Source organism: Corapipo altera, unplaced genomic scaffold (assembly GCF_003945725.1).
Source record: "Corapipo altera isolate COAL_440 unplaced genomic scaffold, ASM394572v1 61063, whole genome shotgun sequence".
Classification (NCBI taxonomy): domain Eukaryota; kingdom Metazoa; phylum Chordata; class Aves; order Passeriformes; family Pipridae; genus Corapipo; species Corapipo altera.
Window position 1 is genome coordinate 460,816 of NW_020885024.1, and position 15,965 is coordinate 476,780.

Here is a 15,965-nt window from a genome sequence, read left to right on the forward strand (position 1 = left end):
CTGAAGCTGTGCGATGAACCACGGGAGAAAATACTGTGAAAACTCTAAAACTATGGTTCAATTACCTGCCCAAACCAAAGTCTATCCAATCAGACAATGGGTGCCATTTCACTGCCGGGGTGGTACAAGAATGGGCCCAAGAAGAGGGAATTCAGTGGACCTTCCACACTCCATATTATCCACAAGCAATTGGTATTGTGGAACGTACCAATGGGCTCCTAAAGTGATCCATAAAACCTCATAACCCTGAATGGGCCTCCAGAGTTTCTGATGCAGTAACCAAAATCAATAGCCGATGGGGAATAAATGGTTGCCCCCGAATTACAGCATTCTGCCCCGAACCTCCCACTATTCTACTGAGGGAAAACAAAAGTAAAGATCCTGTAAAACCACTCCATTATCCAGGCTAACCTGTATTAGTAAATCTACCCTCTGTGGGACAGGTGCCACTCACTCTAAAAACCCCGGTTAACCCTCATGCATGGGTAGCCACAGATGCTCACGGGAAGGACCATCGAATAAACACTCGATGGATTCTTCCTTCTTTTTAATAATCGGTCCGTAGTGGGTCAGATTTGTTCTTTTTGCAGAAACCTACCAGCAGAGGAGATCAAACCACATGAGACCGATCAAGTCTTCTACCGCTGCTATCATTAGTTCTCATTATCCTATGAGAACATGAAGTGACAACAGGACTGAAGAGTTATACTGGCTTTTTTTTGCCACATTGGTTGTTTGCATGTGTTTTATCTTAAAAATCCTAATAATTTTGCAATATGTAAAAACCTACCACAAACATCGTGTTTGTGTTCCCCTACTCCCAAAATTGCTTGCATTAAAAACTTATTAATAATTGTTAACTTGTTTGTGTGGTTTTTCTTTTATATGAGCAACTTACTGGTAAAATTGTATAAGATATATTGTTAGTTTGATTTTTGTCAAGTTTATTTTGTCTTTTTAAATATCTCTCTCGATTGAGAAACTCAACCAAATGTAACCTGGGAGTTAGTACAAGTATTTATGCATATTTGGAATCGTACAAATGTGTATTATATACATTAGCCTTCTGCCTTGAAAGGCATTGAATTTCATATTTGGTTAAATTTTACAAATGGAACTAAATTTAGGCCTAAAGAGAACATAAGAAAGCCTTTTACCAACTCCCAAGTAAAAATGTTTTTTGATGTATAATTTCAAGTATTTGTGTATGTTTGTAACCTTATTAATGTTAAGAAATTTGATTGTAGCTATTGAGATCCTATTACATCCCCTATGACTACTCACAGGGTGGAGAGAGCAGCTAATGCAAATTAGCTTACTATTTTATTATAAAGTTGTTTTTTTTCTGGGAGGGGGAATTGCAGTGCATTGGGACTACCTCTTCCTTTCCTTTACTCTTCTGTCTTCCTGTCCACTATAGAAAAGTACCACCCACAAAGAAGATTCACAGGGAATGATGAAAGAAGAAAAATTATTGAATGCATAAATCACGGGGTGGAGTCAGAAACTGAAACAGTTAATGATTTATGCATTCTAGGATTGCCAAGGGACTTTTGCAGGCTTCTGCAGGACTTTTACATTATACCTCTGATGGCCCATCAAAGCCCAACATCCCCCTGCCAATCTTGAAAGGCGGGAACCAGACCAGACACAGAAACTCTGCGCAGGCCCAGGGAGAGGTTGGAGGTACGAGTCTCTGGGCGGAGTCTTTCCAGACATGCGCAGTCTTCTACTGTAGTGGTCTTCCCCTTGAACCTTCATCCCTCTGGTGGTCATCATGGATGTCTTCCTCAATTTGACCTCTTCAATTAGGTGACCTGAATTCTTCAAGCTTGCAAAATCCTGGCTCTGGGCCTTCTAGATCTTATTCAAATGTCTAGTTTACCTAATTTATTACTGTGTGTGTACTACTCCTATTCTTTCTATAATAAGGCCTTTGGTCCAGTGAGCAGAACAGAACATGATATTAACCAGTTCTCCTAAAATGTTCTTCTAGCAAAACAGGTATTGAGGTTTCTTAGCAGGCCAAGATATCTCAGTTAACTCTTTTAGGCCTGGCTCCTGTTTCAGTCCCCCCTTTTACTTATAACTTACAAAGTCTTTCATCAAGTTCTAATGGGTTTTGATAGGTATGCATCACTGCCCACATTATCTGCATCCTTTTGACCATGGTACTCAATTTGCACCATAGCTAGGCATTTAAGAGGGATAGCAGAATCATGGCAGCTACTAAAACCAATATTGGATGTATCAAATAGTGAAACACTTGTGATGCTGGAGGGGAGTACCCTGTAAAGATGTCCTATCAATGATGTTCTCCTACTTGCTCTACCTTTGTGTTTTATTTACCTCTTGCACCATCTTTTCTATATCCGAGTGTTCAAGCATCTTTTGGAAAGACTTATGTCTATCCCTATTTGTAATTTATGTACATCGTGATACAACAAATAATAATTTTCAATTAATTACTCAGTAGTTATTGGAATTGTATAGTTAAAATCACAGCCTATTATTTTAGTAAAACAAAAAATTAGTACCACTCACTACTTCATGACAAGTATCTATGGTAAAATTAACACAAAAGGTCCTAACACATGCACATCCATTTCCTATGTAATAGACTTGTGATTGGGTTTTAGTATGGGGAAGCATTTCAAAGGTACACACACTATCTTCAACATCTAAGCATAAATCTTCATTTCCTACTACAGCATTTTCACAGATATATGTAGTAGAGGCGGTCCTTGTATGACAAGGAATAATGACGCTCCTCGTGGTGGTGTGGACAAAGAGGTTTTATTTCAAAATTCCTGCTCCTTATATCCCTGTTTACCATGTGACTTCTTCAACCAATAGAGTTATATGTGACCTGCGCATGCTCTCTCGGGCCCACTGCCCTGGCACATCCCCTGTGCCTTCAGACATACCTCCCACATATCCCCTCCCTTAATTATCTAAAGAAGTCACAAAAACAGTGCAAAACAACAGTGTAAACAACAGTGCAAAACATTCAGAACATTGTAAACTGCCAAACTCACAGTAACCCAGCACACTGCTTGCTTGGCTTCTTATACTTCTATTGTAAACCTTTTTTAAAACTTCTTATAGTCCTATAGGGTAGTGCAACTTGGAGAATAACTTTATTGACTTAGGGTCTTAGCCTAACCATGTGTAAACTATAACCTTTATTAACCTGAGGGTTTTTTAATAACTGGGGGTTTCAAACTTTATTAAGAAACAGGGTAAGCATAGCAAAAACTCAATTCTCTTAAAGTGACCTTGTGGTGTAGGTAATGTGGTTTTGTGAGGTGTTCTGTGTTTTTATATTTGTCCAGTCACACAACTCTTTTATTCATTCGCACATCTCATTCACTGACGGCCGTCATCATTCACGCACACACATACACACACCGATATTTGTAGATTGCTTGTTACCACATTGGTCATTATATAAACTGAAACATAACATAACTCTTTTTAAACTTCTGCGTTATCTGGTTCTTGCAGCTGTGATTGTGTACCTAAATAGGGCTTTACACACCTGGAGGGAATCCACTTCAGTTCTTTTCCTGTTGCCACGCAAGTGTAACCTCTCCCCCAAGTCATAAGATCTAAAGGTCCTGTCCATTGTCCCGAGATCAAATCTTTTACCATGACTAGTGGCCTGGGAGAGGCAAACACCTGAGATTTGTGCTGCTTCTCATATCTACTTCTTTCAGCACTGTCACAATTTAAAAAATTGATCACATATGTGGCTTTCCACAAACGTTCTTGGGGACTATATAGCTTCTCCCCCCCTCTTTGTTTTACTAACATCTCTTTCAGTGTGCGGCGTACCCTTTCTACAATTGCTTGTCTGGTAGGTGAGTGTGGGATTCCTGTGATATGTGAGATTCCCCATTCTGATAGGAAATTCCTTACCTTTTCAGAGACGTATGCCGGTCCGTTATCACTTTTGATCTGTTTTGGAGTGCCAAGGGTAGCAAAACAGCTTAGCCAGTGTCTTATTACATCCTTGGCTTTCTCACCTGTGTGTGCTGTAGCAGTTATGTATTGTGAATGTGTGTCTACAGTTACATGTACATATTTTAAGGTGCCAAATTAGGGGATGCGTGTGACATCTGTTTGCCAAATCTCATTTGACATTAACCCTCTGGGGTTAACACCTTCCTGAGATGGCATGGGGGTGATTTTTTGACAATCTGGACAAGTTAATATGATGTCTTGAGCCTGGTTGATTGTTATTTTGAATTGTCTCTTTAAAGAGCGTGCATTCTGGTGAAAAAATGAATGGGACAATTTTGCTTGTTCAAGGGTCCTGGGTACTGTGTTGAACATTGTTGCCTTGTCAGCTTCCCGGTTCCCTTCAGCTATTGGCCCTGGCATGTCAGTGTGAGACCTGATGTGCATTATGTAAAAATCAAACCTTCTGTGATTGACAAGAACCCAAATAGAACGCATTTCAAACAACAAATGAGGATTAGAAACATCCCGAAGAAATGAACATTCCAGGCGTGAAACTAACCCTGCAGCATAACAAGAATCAGTGACAATATTAACTGGTTGTTCAGAAAACTTTTCCAAGGCAATACGAATGGCAGCTAGTTCCAGAACCTGCACAGAGCATTGGTTCATGGTCTGTACCTCCCATTCCCATTGTCCTGTATCAGGATTTACCCAAGTCACTGCAACCTTCTGTGATCGCCCAGATGCATCTGTAAAAACTGTGAGGCCTTTTACCGGCTCAGTTTTGCATCTGGTTGTGACCTTTAAAGGTAAATTATTGATTTCTGCCCAAAGTCTGTGCTTAGGGAGATTAACTGAAATGTCACCATCAAAACCTGCTAAGGCAGCTTGGAACTCGGCGTCCTCAGCCAACATCCAATCCAAATTGTCCTTCGTGGTTGGAATGTAGATGACAGCTGGATCCTTTCTGTCCAGTTCCTGTAGTCTTTCTCTGCCTTTAATAACAAGCTTAGCAAACATTTCATTAATCATCCATACAGTTTTAGGTGGTGTGTGGGGCAGAAATAGCCATTCTAGAACCATCAGTGGGTCCTTTTCAGTCTGGTCCCACTGAAACAGGACTGCAAATGGTTGGTACCTGCTGGGAACTAAAGTCAGGCAGATTTGCAGTTCAGGATCTCTCCTTCTGCTTTGCCTAGTTTCTATTGCCTTGGCACAAATGTCTAACGTCTGTTTGGCCTCTGCTGTCAGAACCCTGTTAGACGTTAGGTCAGAGTCCCCCTTTAGTAACACAAAGAGAGGGTGTAGCTCCTCTGTGGTTAAGCCCAGAATAGGCCTTAACCAATTAATAGCTCCCAGGAGTTTTTGCAACTCATGTAAGGTTAGGGTGTCTTTTACCTTGAGCTGCAGTGGCTGTGGGGAAATCTTATCCAAGATAAGTCCAGGGCTGCGATCGCTGGATTTTCTCTGGAGCAACCTGCAACCCTGCTTCTTGGACAGCATCAGTCAGAGCAGTAACAACAACATGCAGTTCATTTTCTGTGGCCATGCTAATTAAAATGTCATCCATGTAGTGGTAGATTATTGCAGAAGGAAAACGCTTTCTGATGGGCTGAATAGCGTTTGCCACAACTGTTTGACATATGGTAGGACTATTCCTCATCCCCTGAGGAAGAACAACCCAGTGATACCTTTGCATAGGCTGTGAGTTGTTCACTGCCGGGATGGAAAATGCAAATCTTGGCGCATCCTCAGGGTGCAGAAAGATGGTAAAAAAACAGTCCTTTAAATCAATTATTGTTAGCGACCAGTTCGCTGGAAGCATAGCAGGTGAGGGTAACCCTGGTTGCAATGCCCCCATCGGCTCAATGACTGAGTTGACTGCTCTGAGGTCCTGCAGCATCCTGTATTTGCCAGTCTTTTTGGGGATGCAAAATACAGGAGTATTCCAGGGACTGTTTGTTGGCACGTGTCCTGCTTCTAATTGTTCCTTTACAAACATTTTTAAATGTTCAAGCCGTTCCTTTTTCATGGACCATTGGTCTACCCAGACCGGTTGGTCAGTCCTCCAAACTAGCTTAATCGGTGCTTGGGACAGCTGACCAATGACCCTTATTGAAAAACCTGGCTGCTTGCAGGAGGTATTTGCATGACTGTACCAAATTGTGAAAGTACGTCCCGTCCCCGCAAGGAGCAAGGGATTGGAGCTACGAATGGAGCTACCTTTGCTAATTGTCCCTCTGGTCCCAAGACAGTGAGTATTTGAGCACTCTGTCTGGGCCTTTGTGTGCCTCCCACCCCCTGAATGGTTGCAGCTGGGCAAACAGTAGGCCAGTGAAGTGGCCATTCTGAGTCTTTTATTATGGAAACATCAGCCCCAGAATCCAAAAGGCCTGTAATTCGGTGTCCATTAACCTGGCACGTCATGAGTGGCTGTGTGGCTGCTATGGTTGCTGCCCAGTAAACCTGTGGGTGTCCCGTGCTGCCAAAGGCCCCTGAACCCCGCTCCCTCCCCCCCTCCCCTGCAGGCGACGCACTGTAGAAGGGGATTAATTGAGCAATTTTCTGTCCTTCAGGGATGAAACAGGGGGGTGAAGGGGTCCATGCCATTATTAGAATCTCGCTATGAGAATCTGAATCTATTACTCCCGGCAGCACAAACAAACCCATTCTGGTGGTGGAGGATCTTCCAATCAGCAGTGTGTGCACCCCTGGGCTAAGGGGACCCCAACGTCCAGTCGGGATTAGCACTACCTCAGTGGAAGTTATGAAGACTGTGTCCCTGTTGGATAAGTCCAGCCCAGCGCTGGCTGGGGTGGCGGGGCACAGATTGTTGGCTGTTGTGGGGGGGCACAAATCGCCAGCCTGTTCCCTTGTGTCGCATGTGTTTGCTGTATCGGGGCGTGCGACATCGCCCCTCTCCTCCAGTTTTTTGGCACCCTCCTTGTTTTTGGGTGCTTGCGGGGTGCCACTACTAGGGGTTTCTGAGGGCAATCCCTTTGGAAGTGGTCGGGGGCCCCACAGATGTAGCAACCATTCCTGGGTCTGGCCCCTTGCTGTGTCCTTAACTGAACATTCAGTGCTACTGCCAGTAAATCTGTCTGATGTGTCAAAGTACCAACCCCTTGGCAGGAATGAACTAATTCTGAGATGTTGCAAGTTTCCCTTTTAGGAAGGGTTTGCAGAACTCTTTTACAATCAACGTTAGCGTTTTCAAAAAACAATCTTCTGCTAAGAATTTCTCTGGCTTCCTCGTTCTCAATCTGCCTATCTAGGGCAGATTGCAGCCGATCTAGAAACTGTGTGTAAGGTTCTGTTGGGCCCTGCATTACCTTTGTGAATGACAAGTTTGCGTCTTTGTCTGATGTGGGTAGTTTTCTCATTGCCCGCATGGCATGTTTTGCTATGACTTCATATATTTCTCTATTGTACCCGGTTTGTGTATTTATGGAATGGTAGTTACCCTCCCCTGTGAGTTGGTGTGTTGTTACCCCTGCTTGTGGGTCATTAGCATAAGCGGAACAGATTTCTCTGAAATCGTTCAGCCATACATTATACTGTGTATTAGTGAGGCTTATTTTCAACAGGGTTCTCCAATCATGTGGCATGAAAATGTATGTGGAGCTCAGTGATTCTAAAAATGCGAGTGTGTTAGGGGAAGATACACCAGTTTCTCTCATCAACTGTCTCGGTTCTTTGGTTAGTTCATGTGGCAATGGTTGGAACCTGCGACTTTGACGTGGCCCGATAATTACTGGACATGCTTGTATAACTTGTAAGTCCCCAATTCGCAATGCCTCCTCTCTGCACAAACCCCATCTATCAATGGAACCTTCTCCGTATGTTGCTTCCTCCCCTCCCGGTAAAGCTATCCCGAAATCCCCCTCCTCTTCCTCCCCCCATTCCTCCCATCCCTCCCTCCCTGCAGCTTCGGTGAAAGCGGTTGCCTGTGGGTGGGTGGTGGTGGGTGGCGGGGAGTACGGCGCGGGGGCGGGGAAGGACGGGTTGTTGTCCGTTCTGCGTGGCGGGCGAGATGGCGGTACCCGCCCTTGGGAGCGTGGTCGGCGTTCATCCGCGGGATGGGTTGGCAAGTACGCTGGGCTAGACCCCCCATCGCCATTACGGGGCCCCCTGCGGTGATTCCACAGGTTGGAATCTCGCATCTCAGGTCCCGTCCCCTCCCGCCGACCCGTGTCCCTTGGGCTCCCGGTTCCCTTCCCCGAAGTGGAATTGTGAATGGCTCCACCCCCTCCTCCGGTCGAGCTTTGTGTGTTTAAACTGCGGCAAGTAAGAGTTGGGCTGCTGCTTGCAGCGTGAGTGGGGGTGTGTGTGTTTGTCGTTCTTTGGTGGGCTCTGCTTAATGCAGTCATTATAGCTTGCCAGGTTGGGTAAGCATTGTTTGCTTGGGAGTCTCCTCCCTGAGCCTTGAGTTTGATGAGGTTCCCTATTTTGTCCCAAATTTGTATGTGGAGGGCTTCAACCAGAGGCAGTTCTGGTACGGCTGCTTTAATGAGCCGTACCAACTCTGTTAATTCAGCCCTTGTAACCTGTACATAATAAGGTTTCAGCAGTGTAGCTAATGCGTCTGTGTCTTGTGAGAGCTCGGTGGGGAAAAAGTTTCCCATTTTACCTTTGAGTCTCGGCGCTGCTAGCGTGCGCTGCTGAAGAGGGTCTGTCGGTTTTTTGATTTGTGTTGGCTCTCTGTCGGCTGGGCTGTGGCGTCCCGTCGGCGGTGGCTGGTGTCCCGGTGCAGGTTGCGAGCGGCAGGCACGGGGCAGTTGTAGCAACGGGCGCGGGGCTGGCTGCAGAAGCGGCGCTTGGGGCTGCAGGCGATCAATGTGTGCAGGTTGTTGAAGCGGTGAACGGCGGCAGTTCGGCGCGGGTCCGGCTCCGTCTCCGGCGAGCACGGTGTTCGCAGCGGCGGCGGTTCGGCACAGTAACGGCGGCTCCGGGGTTCCCGCAGTTCGCTGGGCGGTGCGGGAGTCGGGGCGCGCTGTATCAGGAAGGCGCTGCTCCTTCGGTAAAGCCGGCGCGATTTGAATGCGACACGGGGGCTTTTTTGTGGCAGTGTTTTTTAAGCACGCCCGCAAGGTCAGTCAGCGGTGGTGAGCAGGCGGGGAGCCGCGGCAATTTCTGCTGGACAGAAAACTGAAGCGGGGCTCCGCGGGGGTCAGCGGTGGCTGGGGGTGTTAAGATGCGGCAGCGGCAAAACCGCTTCTTGCACGTGGTCCAGTTGGTGCTCTCGGCAGCGGCAAGGCCACTTTTACCAGATTGGCCGACGCACGAAGACCAACAGGCTTTTCCCTGACGATCTTAAGGTGCTCTGCGGCCCGGGTCTCCGAGTTGCAGGCACGCTCTCGCCCAGGGAACAGTCTTAGGTGTGCGGAATGCCTCCCAGTTGGACTCACCGCTTTTGATGTTGTGCGGACCCTCTGCTCTCTCTGGTTGCTGCTCGACCTCCCGGTTTCTTCTTCAACTTCTTTCTTCTCTTCTCTCGTGCACTTTCCTAATATTTTTGGAGCTCCTAAACTAACTTTCCGTTTCTCAGATGCCACTGAGACCACGGTTTTACTGACGTCAAGGTTTATTGCGGTAAAGGCTCCCGTCTCTGAGAATTGAGACGATCCCGGAGCCACCGGCTGATTTCCTGATTCAGGATAAATATCTGGCTTAATATAAGCTAAAAGAGTCCAGGGTAATTGGTTTAATATAAGCTAAAATGTGTCCCTGATCGGGTCGCCATATGTAGTAGAGGCGGTCCTTGTATGACAAGGAATAATGACGCTCCTCGTGGTGGTGTGGACAAAGAGGCTTTATTTCAAAATTCCCGCTCCTTATATCCCTGTTTACCATGTGACTTCTTCAACCAATAGAGTTATATGTGACCTGCGCATGCTCTCTCGGGCCCACTGCCCTGGCACATCCCCTGTGCCTTCAGACATGCCTCCCACAGATATATCCTAATTGTCCTTTAAGAATACATGCCTCAGTACCGACTGACTGCCACTTTTTCTTGGTGTGATGGTAACTTGTCCAAACATTATGGTCTATGGGCCTGATAATTATGTTTTGGTGTATGGCTCCTAATGTCAAGATAGGAAAGATGGTCTTTTCTTTGGCTGCACTGATAGTAAGTACATAAGTTTCAATTTGTTCATGTTGAGGATTGTAAGTGAAGTTCAAAAGCTGCCACCATGCTTGGTAATTTTTCTCAAATTGTGTAGTGGAACTGTTTCTAGCTATTATTTCTCTTATTTCTTGTGGCAGTATTCCTGAAGTTCAACAATCTGCCAATGACTGTGTTTCTGCCACAGTGAGCAAAGATGATCTTAAAGGGACTTTGAGTTTTCCCAAATCAGAAGTGATGGCACTTAGTTTATTCACTAACACTTCTTGGTCTATGATGTTTAGGTCACCTAGTCCTGTGCCAAATCATGCATTCCAGCCCTCAAGACTTTGGTGAATATAGGGCTGACAGTCTTTTTGCATGTGTGATATGTTTACTTGAATGTTTATTTGAACTCTTTTCAGTGAATATGTGAAGAGTAGCTTCTGCTCATTTGATTGTCTAATTACGTAAGATCCAGCAAAATTTAAATTGTGGACACTCTCACAGGTTAAAGAAGGAGTTGTAGAACTGGTGGTGGTCTTAGTCGATGGGGTGGTAGGAGATTTGGTAGTTGGAAATCTCCTGGTTATATTTCCTTCCCTGAATGTCCACTGACACATCACAGAAACTGATTTATCTAGAGTGAAGGTGTGCCAACATTGATCAGCCACTAATTACATTTCACAGTAATGTCAATTTTGGGTGACCATCTAATCTGTGCCTATTAAAACACTTGCATCGTATGGGGTACCAGGATTTTACCAATTATTCAGTACCCTCGTTCCTTGGAGGACTATGACAGGTAGATTGTATTGGTTCAGTTCAGATGAATTCAGAATATCTGTATTTATAGCAAATTGTAGACTAGAACTCCCATTATAGGCCTGAGACCATAATGATTTTTGGGCAAGAGTTTGATTTAACACCAATGTACTTATCAGTCCAAAGATCCGCATTGAGAAGGTATGAGAGTAGATGATTCCTCTCCTGAGGTCCATGCGTCCTCTGGAACCCTCTTGACTCGAGAGTAGTGGATCCACGTGGGTTTCTCTTTCACCCAGATCACTGTAAAGGTGGTCATCAGCACCTGGTAGGGTCCATCCCACTTCTCTCGTAGTGGTTCTCCTGAAAGATTCTTAACATATACTCAATCACCAGGATTGAATGGATGTAACTTACAATCAGGCTGCTTGGGTTGGTGTTATAACACCACCGTAGCATTTTTCTGCAATTGTTTTCCTACAACCATAACATAATCATACACATACTGATTACTGATTTGATCTACAGCTTCACTATTCACAGTTTGCATCATGTAGGGTCTGCCGAATAGAATTTCAAATGGACTCAGTTTCTCTTTTGATCTCGGCTTGACCCTTAGCCTGATTAAAGCAATAGGTAAAGTTTGATACCAATGAAAATTTGTTTCTTGACATGTTTTAGCAATCTGTTGCTTAATGAGATGATTCATCTTTTCTATTTGCCCACTTGCTTGGAGTCTGTAGGGCATATGCAGTTACCAATTGATTTTTAGTGCTTTACTTATTGCTTGTACAATTCGCGCACAAAAGTGTGAACCTCTATCTAAAGAGATGTTTTTAGGCATTCCAAACCGTGGTATAATCTCATTCAACAAGACTTTAACCACTCCTTTTGATTCATTTTTTCTACATGGGAAAGTTTCAGGCCATCCAGAAAATGTGTCAGTCAAAACTAAGAGATAACAGAACACCCCCCCTTTTCTTGGGAACTCAGAGAAATTAATTTGCCAAATTTCACCTGGGAAATGCCCTTTGCTTATTGTCTCTTGGTGTGTTTTTGTTCCAGTATTTCAGACAAAGTTCACATTGGGATGTGACTTGCTCTATTGTGGTAAATAAATTTGGTCCTGCTACTCTAGTCCTTAAATGCCAATAGAGTGAGTCTAAGTCCCAATAGTTTTATCATGTTTTACTTTTACAAATTGCCACACTAATTTTTCTAATAGTATTAACTGACCTGTTTTTAGTTAACCTCACCCATTGTCTAACACCTTACCTTCATTTTCATGTATCCATTTATAATCTGCTTCTTGATATTCTACCTGTTGATCTGTGTCTAGTTCTTCTAGCACTAAAGCTGCTACTGGTAGTTCTTTACTTCTTGCAGCAACTGATTCAGCTTCTGCATCAGCTTTTCTGTTTCTTATTTCCAGGACAGTGTTACCTTTCAGGTGTCCTTGGCAGTGCATAATTGCCACCTGAGAGGGGATTTGTACAGCTTCTAATAATCATAGAGTTTCTTCAGCAAATTTCACAACTTTTCCTTGAAGAGTTAAAAGTCCCCTTTCTTTCCAAATTGCATATTTAGAGTCAGTCCCGGTGTTAATTTGTTTTCCTTCTGCCAATCCTAGAGCTTGAATGAGAGCTATCAGTTCTGCTTTCTGGGCTGAGGTTCCTGCGGGCAAAGGATTTGATTTGATTACCTTAGTAGTGGTGGTGGCAGCATACCCAACCATCTTCACACCTTGTCTTATGAAACTGCTGCCATCGGTAAACCAGTCTTCTGCATCCAGGGGTGGTTCTTCTTTAAGGTCCAGGCAACTGGAGTGCACTGCTTAAATGGTTTCCAGGTAGTCATGCACGACAGGTGCAGTTGAGATTCTTCCTTCTAGGAATGAAACTGGGTTAACAATGTTAGTCACCTGAATGGTTATGTCATCTGATTCAGCCAGGATTACCCGATATTTCAGAAACTGGGAGGGTGACAACCAATGATTTCCTTTCTGTTCCAGTACCGTAGATACTCTGTGGGACACTAACACAGTCATTTTCTGTCCCATTGTAAATTTCTTGACTTCTTCTATGTTTATGATCATTGTTGCTACTGCCCTTAGGCAGATGGGTCATCCTTTGCTTACTTCGTCCAATTGCTTGGAGAAGTAGGCTACTGCTCTTTTGTATGACCCTTGTTGTTGAGCCAGGACCCCCAGAGCCATTCCTTGTCATTCATGCAAGAACAACCAAAAGGGCTTCATTACGTCAGGCAATCCCAACGCCGGAGTCCTTATAAGTTCTCATCTCAGTTGTTTGAAGGCTCCACTTGCTTCAGGGGTCCAGACTAGGTTGCCCTTAGTCATTTTCAGCAGGTCATATAAAGGTTTTGCAATTAGCCCATACTGATATATCTATAAACAACACCAACCTGTCATTCCTAGAAAGGCTCGAAGGTGTCTCACCATCTGTGGTTTCGGTGTCTGGCAAATGGCTTCCTTTCTTGTTGTCCCCAGAGATCATTGTCCTTCAGATACTTCATATCCCAGGTACATGACTTTCTCCTGGACCAGCTTAGCTTTCTGTTGAGAGACTCGATAACCATTTAAGTCCAAAAAGTTTAAGAGGTTTACTGTTCATTGGACACGTTCTTCTTGTTTTTCAGTAACAATCAATAGATCATTCACATATTATAAAAGTACACCCTCTCCCGGTGGTGACTGCCATTGTTCCAATTCTTTAGCTAATTGATTCCCAAAAATTATGGCAAAATTTTTAAACCCTTAAGGTAACGCTGTCTGAATGAGCTGAGTTTTCCTTCCTGTGGTGGGATTTTCCCACTTGAAGGCAAATATCCTTTGACTTTCCTGTGTTAAGGGAAGGCAGAAAAAGGTATCTCTTAAGTCTAATACTGTGAACCAAAATAGATTTTCTTTTAATATTGTTAATAGGGTATATAGGTTTGCAACAGCTGCATGTATGTTTTAGTTATTTTATTTACTGCTCTTAAATCCTGAACCAACCTATGTGTTCCATTTGGCTTCTTGACTGGTAAAATTGGGGTGTTGAAATCTGATTCACACTCTACCAAAAGCCCTAATTTCAAGAAGTTATGTATTATTGGCTCAATTCCTTTTCTGACTTCTAGCCTCAGTGCATACTGCTTCCTAATTACTGAGTTTGTTCCTGGTCGTAATTCTATTTGAGTGGGAACTGCCCTTTTTGACTTTCCTGGTATTTCAATAGCCCAAACTCCTGGGTATACCTGATATGAAATTTGATTGACATTTGAATTATCCTGGCTTGGCTCCACATAGCTCATTGCTAAACTCAGAGTTGCTATTAATTGTTCTTCCTTTACCTTAAGTTCAATTTTACCTTGTTTGAATTCTGTTACAGCTCCCAGATTTTCCAATTTTGAACTTCAGGGGTTTCAAAAGAAAGTTTTTCTGATTGGTCAGTGGCACCCACGACTTAAACATATTTATCACTTTTAGGTATTAATTTTTGATTCAAAACAGAAAATGTAGCCCCGGTATCAATTAGAAAATCTAATTCTTCTTTTTCTTCCCCTAGCTTAATTGTTACCAGCAGGTCCCCTAGGCACTGGTCTACTGCCCCCCCATCCCCCTTCACTCAATACTCTGTAAGCAACAACAGCCCCTCCTATGCCTGTATTTCCACCTGTTAATTCAGGGCGTTCTTGCTTCCAGTGTCCCTCTTTTCTACAATACGCACACTGGTTCTGACCCAACCTTGTCTGTCGGGGAGGTAAACCTTACATCTGTTACACAAGGCTCATACATATAACTAACAGTTGCAAAATGGACAAATCTTAATTCTAGGTCTTATCCAAAGTGGTGTGCTTATAGTTAACTCTTCAGCATTACCTATCATATAGCAATTCTTAGCATGATAATACCTTTAACTATGTGCTCCTGGATGTTTCAAGGTAAGCAAGGTATATCAGGGACACAATAACTTTTCTGAAAACAAACAAGACAACCTTGTTTCTCTCAAAATAAAAAATATTTGGCCAAATACAATCAAAACCAGACCAGACCAGACCAAAGGGGATATTCCCCTGGAAGAGTTTTTAGCAATAGGCAGTGTTCTTGTCCAACCCCCGCAAGAAGTCACCGAAGAAGGGAGTCCCTTTGGGTAAAAAAAACTTACCCGAGGGTGCCCAAGGAGGTTCCGTCCTCCGAGGGATTCCGCAGCTGGGTGGAGAAGATGTGCTGCCGCGGTTGCCAAATGAATCCGAAAAATCGGTCCAAGAAACTGCTCAGAGACTTTTTTATCTTTAAGCAGCAAGGTATTCATTTATTCAACGTTGGGAGCAAGCCAGTTCATGCTGGACAAACTTGTTCAACTTGCAAGTGCAAAACTAAGCCATTTTATACACTTTACATACATGGCTACATCATTTATTATGCATATTAATAAGTAGGCGAGTCTCTGGGCGGAGTCTTTCCAGACGTGCAGTCTTCTACTGTAGTGGTCTTCTCCTTGAGCCTTCATCCCTCTGGTGGTCACCATGGATGTCGTCCTCAATTTGACCTCTTCAATTAGGTGACCTGAATTCTTCAAGCTTGCAAAATCCTGGCTCTGGGCCTTCTAGATCTTATTCAAATGTCTAGTTTACCTAATTTATTACTGTGTGTGTACTACTCCTATTCTTTCTATAATAAGGCCTTTGGTCCAGTGAGCAGAACAGAACATGATATTAACCAGTGCTCCTAAAATGTTCTTCTAGCAAAACAGGTATTGAGGTTTCTTAGCAGGCCAAGATATCTCAGTTAACTCTTTTAGGCCTGGCTCCTGTTTCACTATATACATCTGTCCACTCTCAGCTTTTCTTTCCCTTACTCTGCCTTAACCTTATCCTGTCTTTTCTTTCTCTCCCTTATGCATTTTCCCCCCAGGGGTTATCCCTATGATAGCAGACACTGATTATTCAGTGTCGTTTCACTCTAATCTACCCCAAGGGAATTATTGATATGAACCTGGGTTACCCCCCTCCCCTTTTTCTGGGGCGGGTCATAACAGGGAGATGAATTGAAATGTCACCGTCAAAATCTGCCAAGGTAGCCTGGAATCCTGCATCCTCAGCTAGCATCCAAACAAAGTTGTCCTTT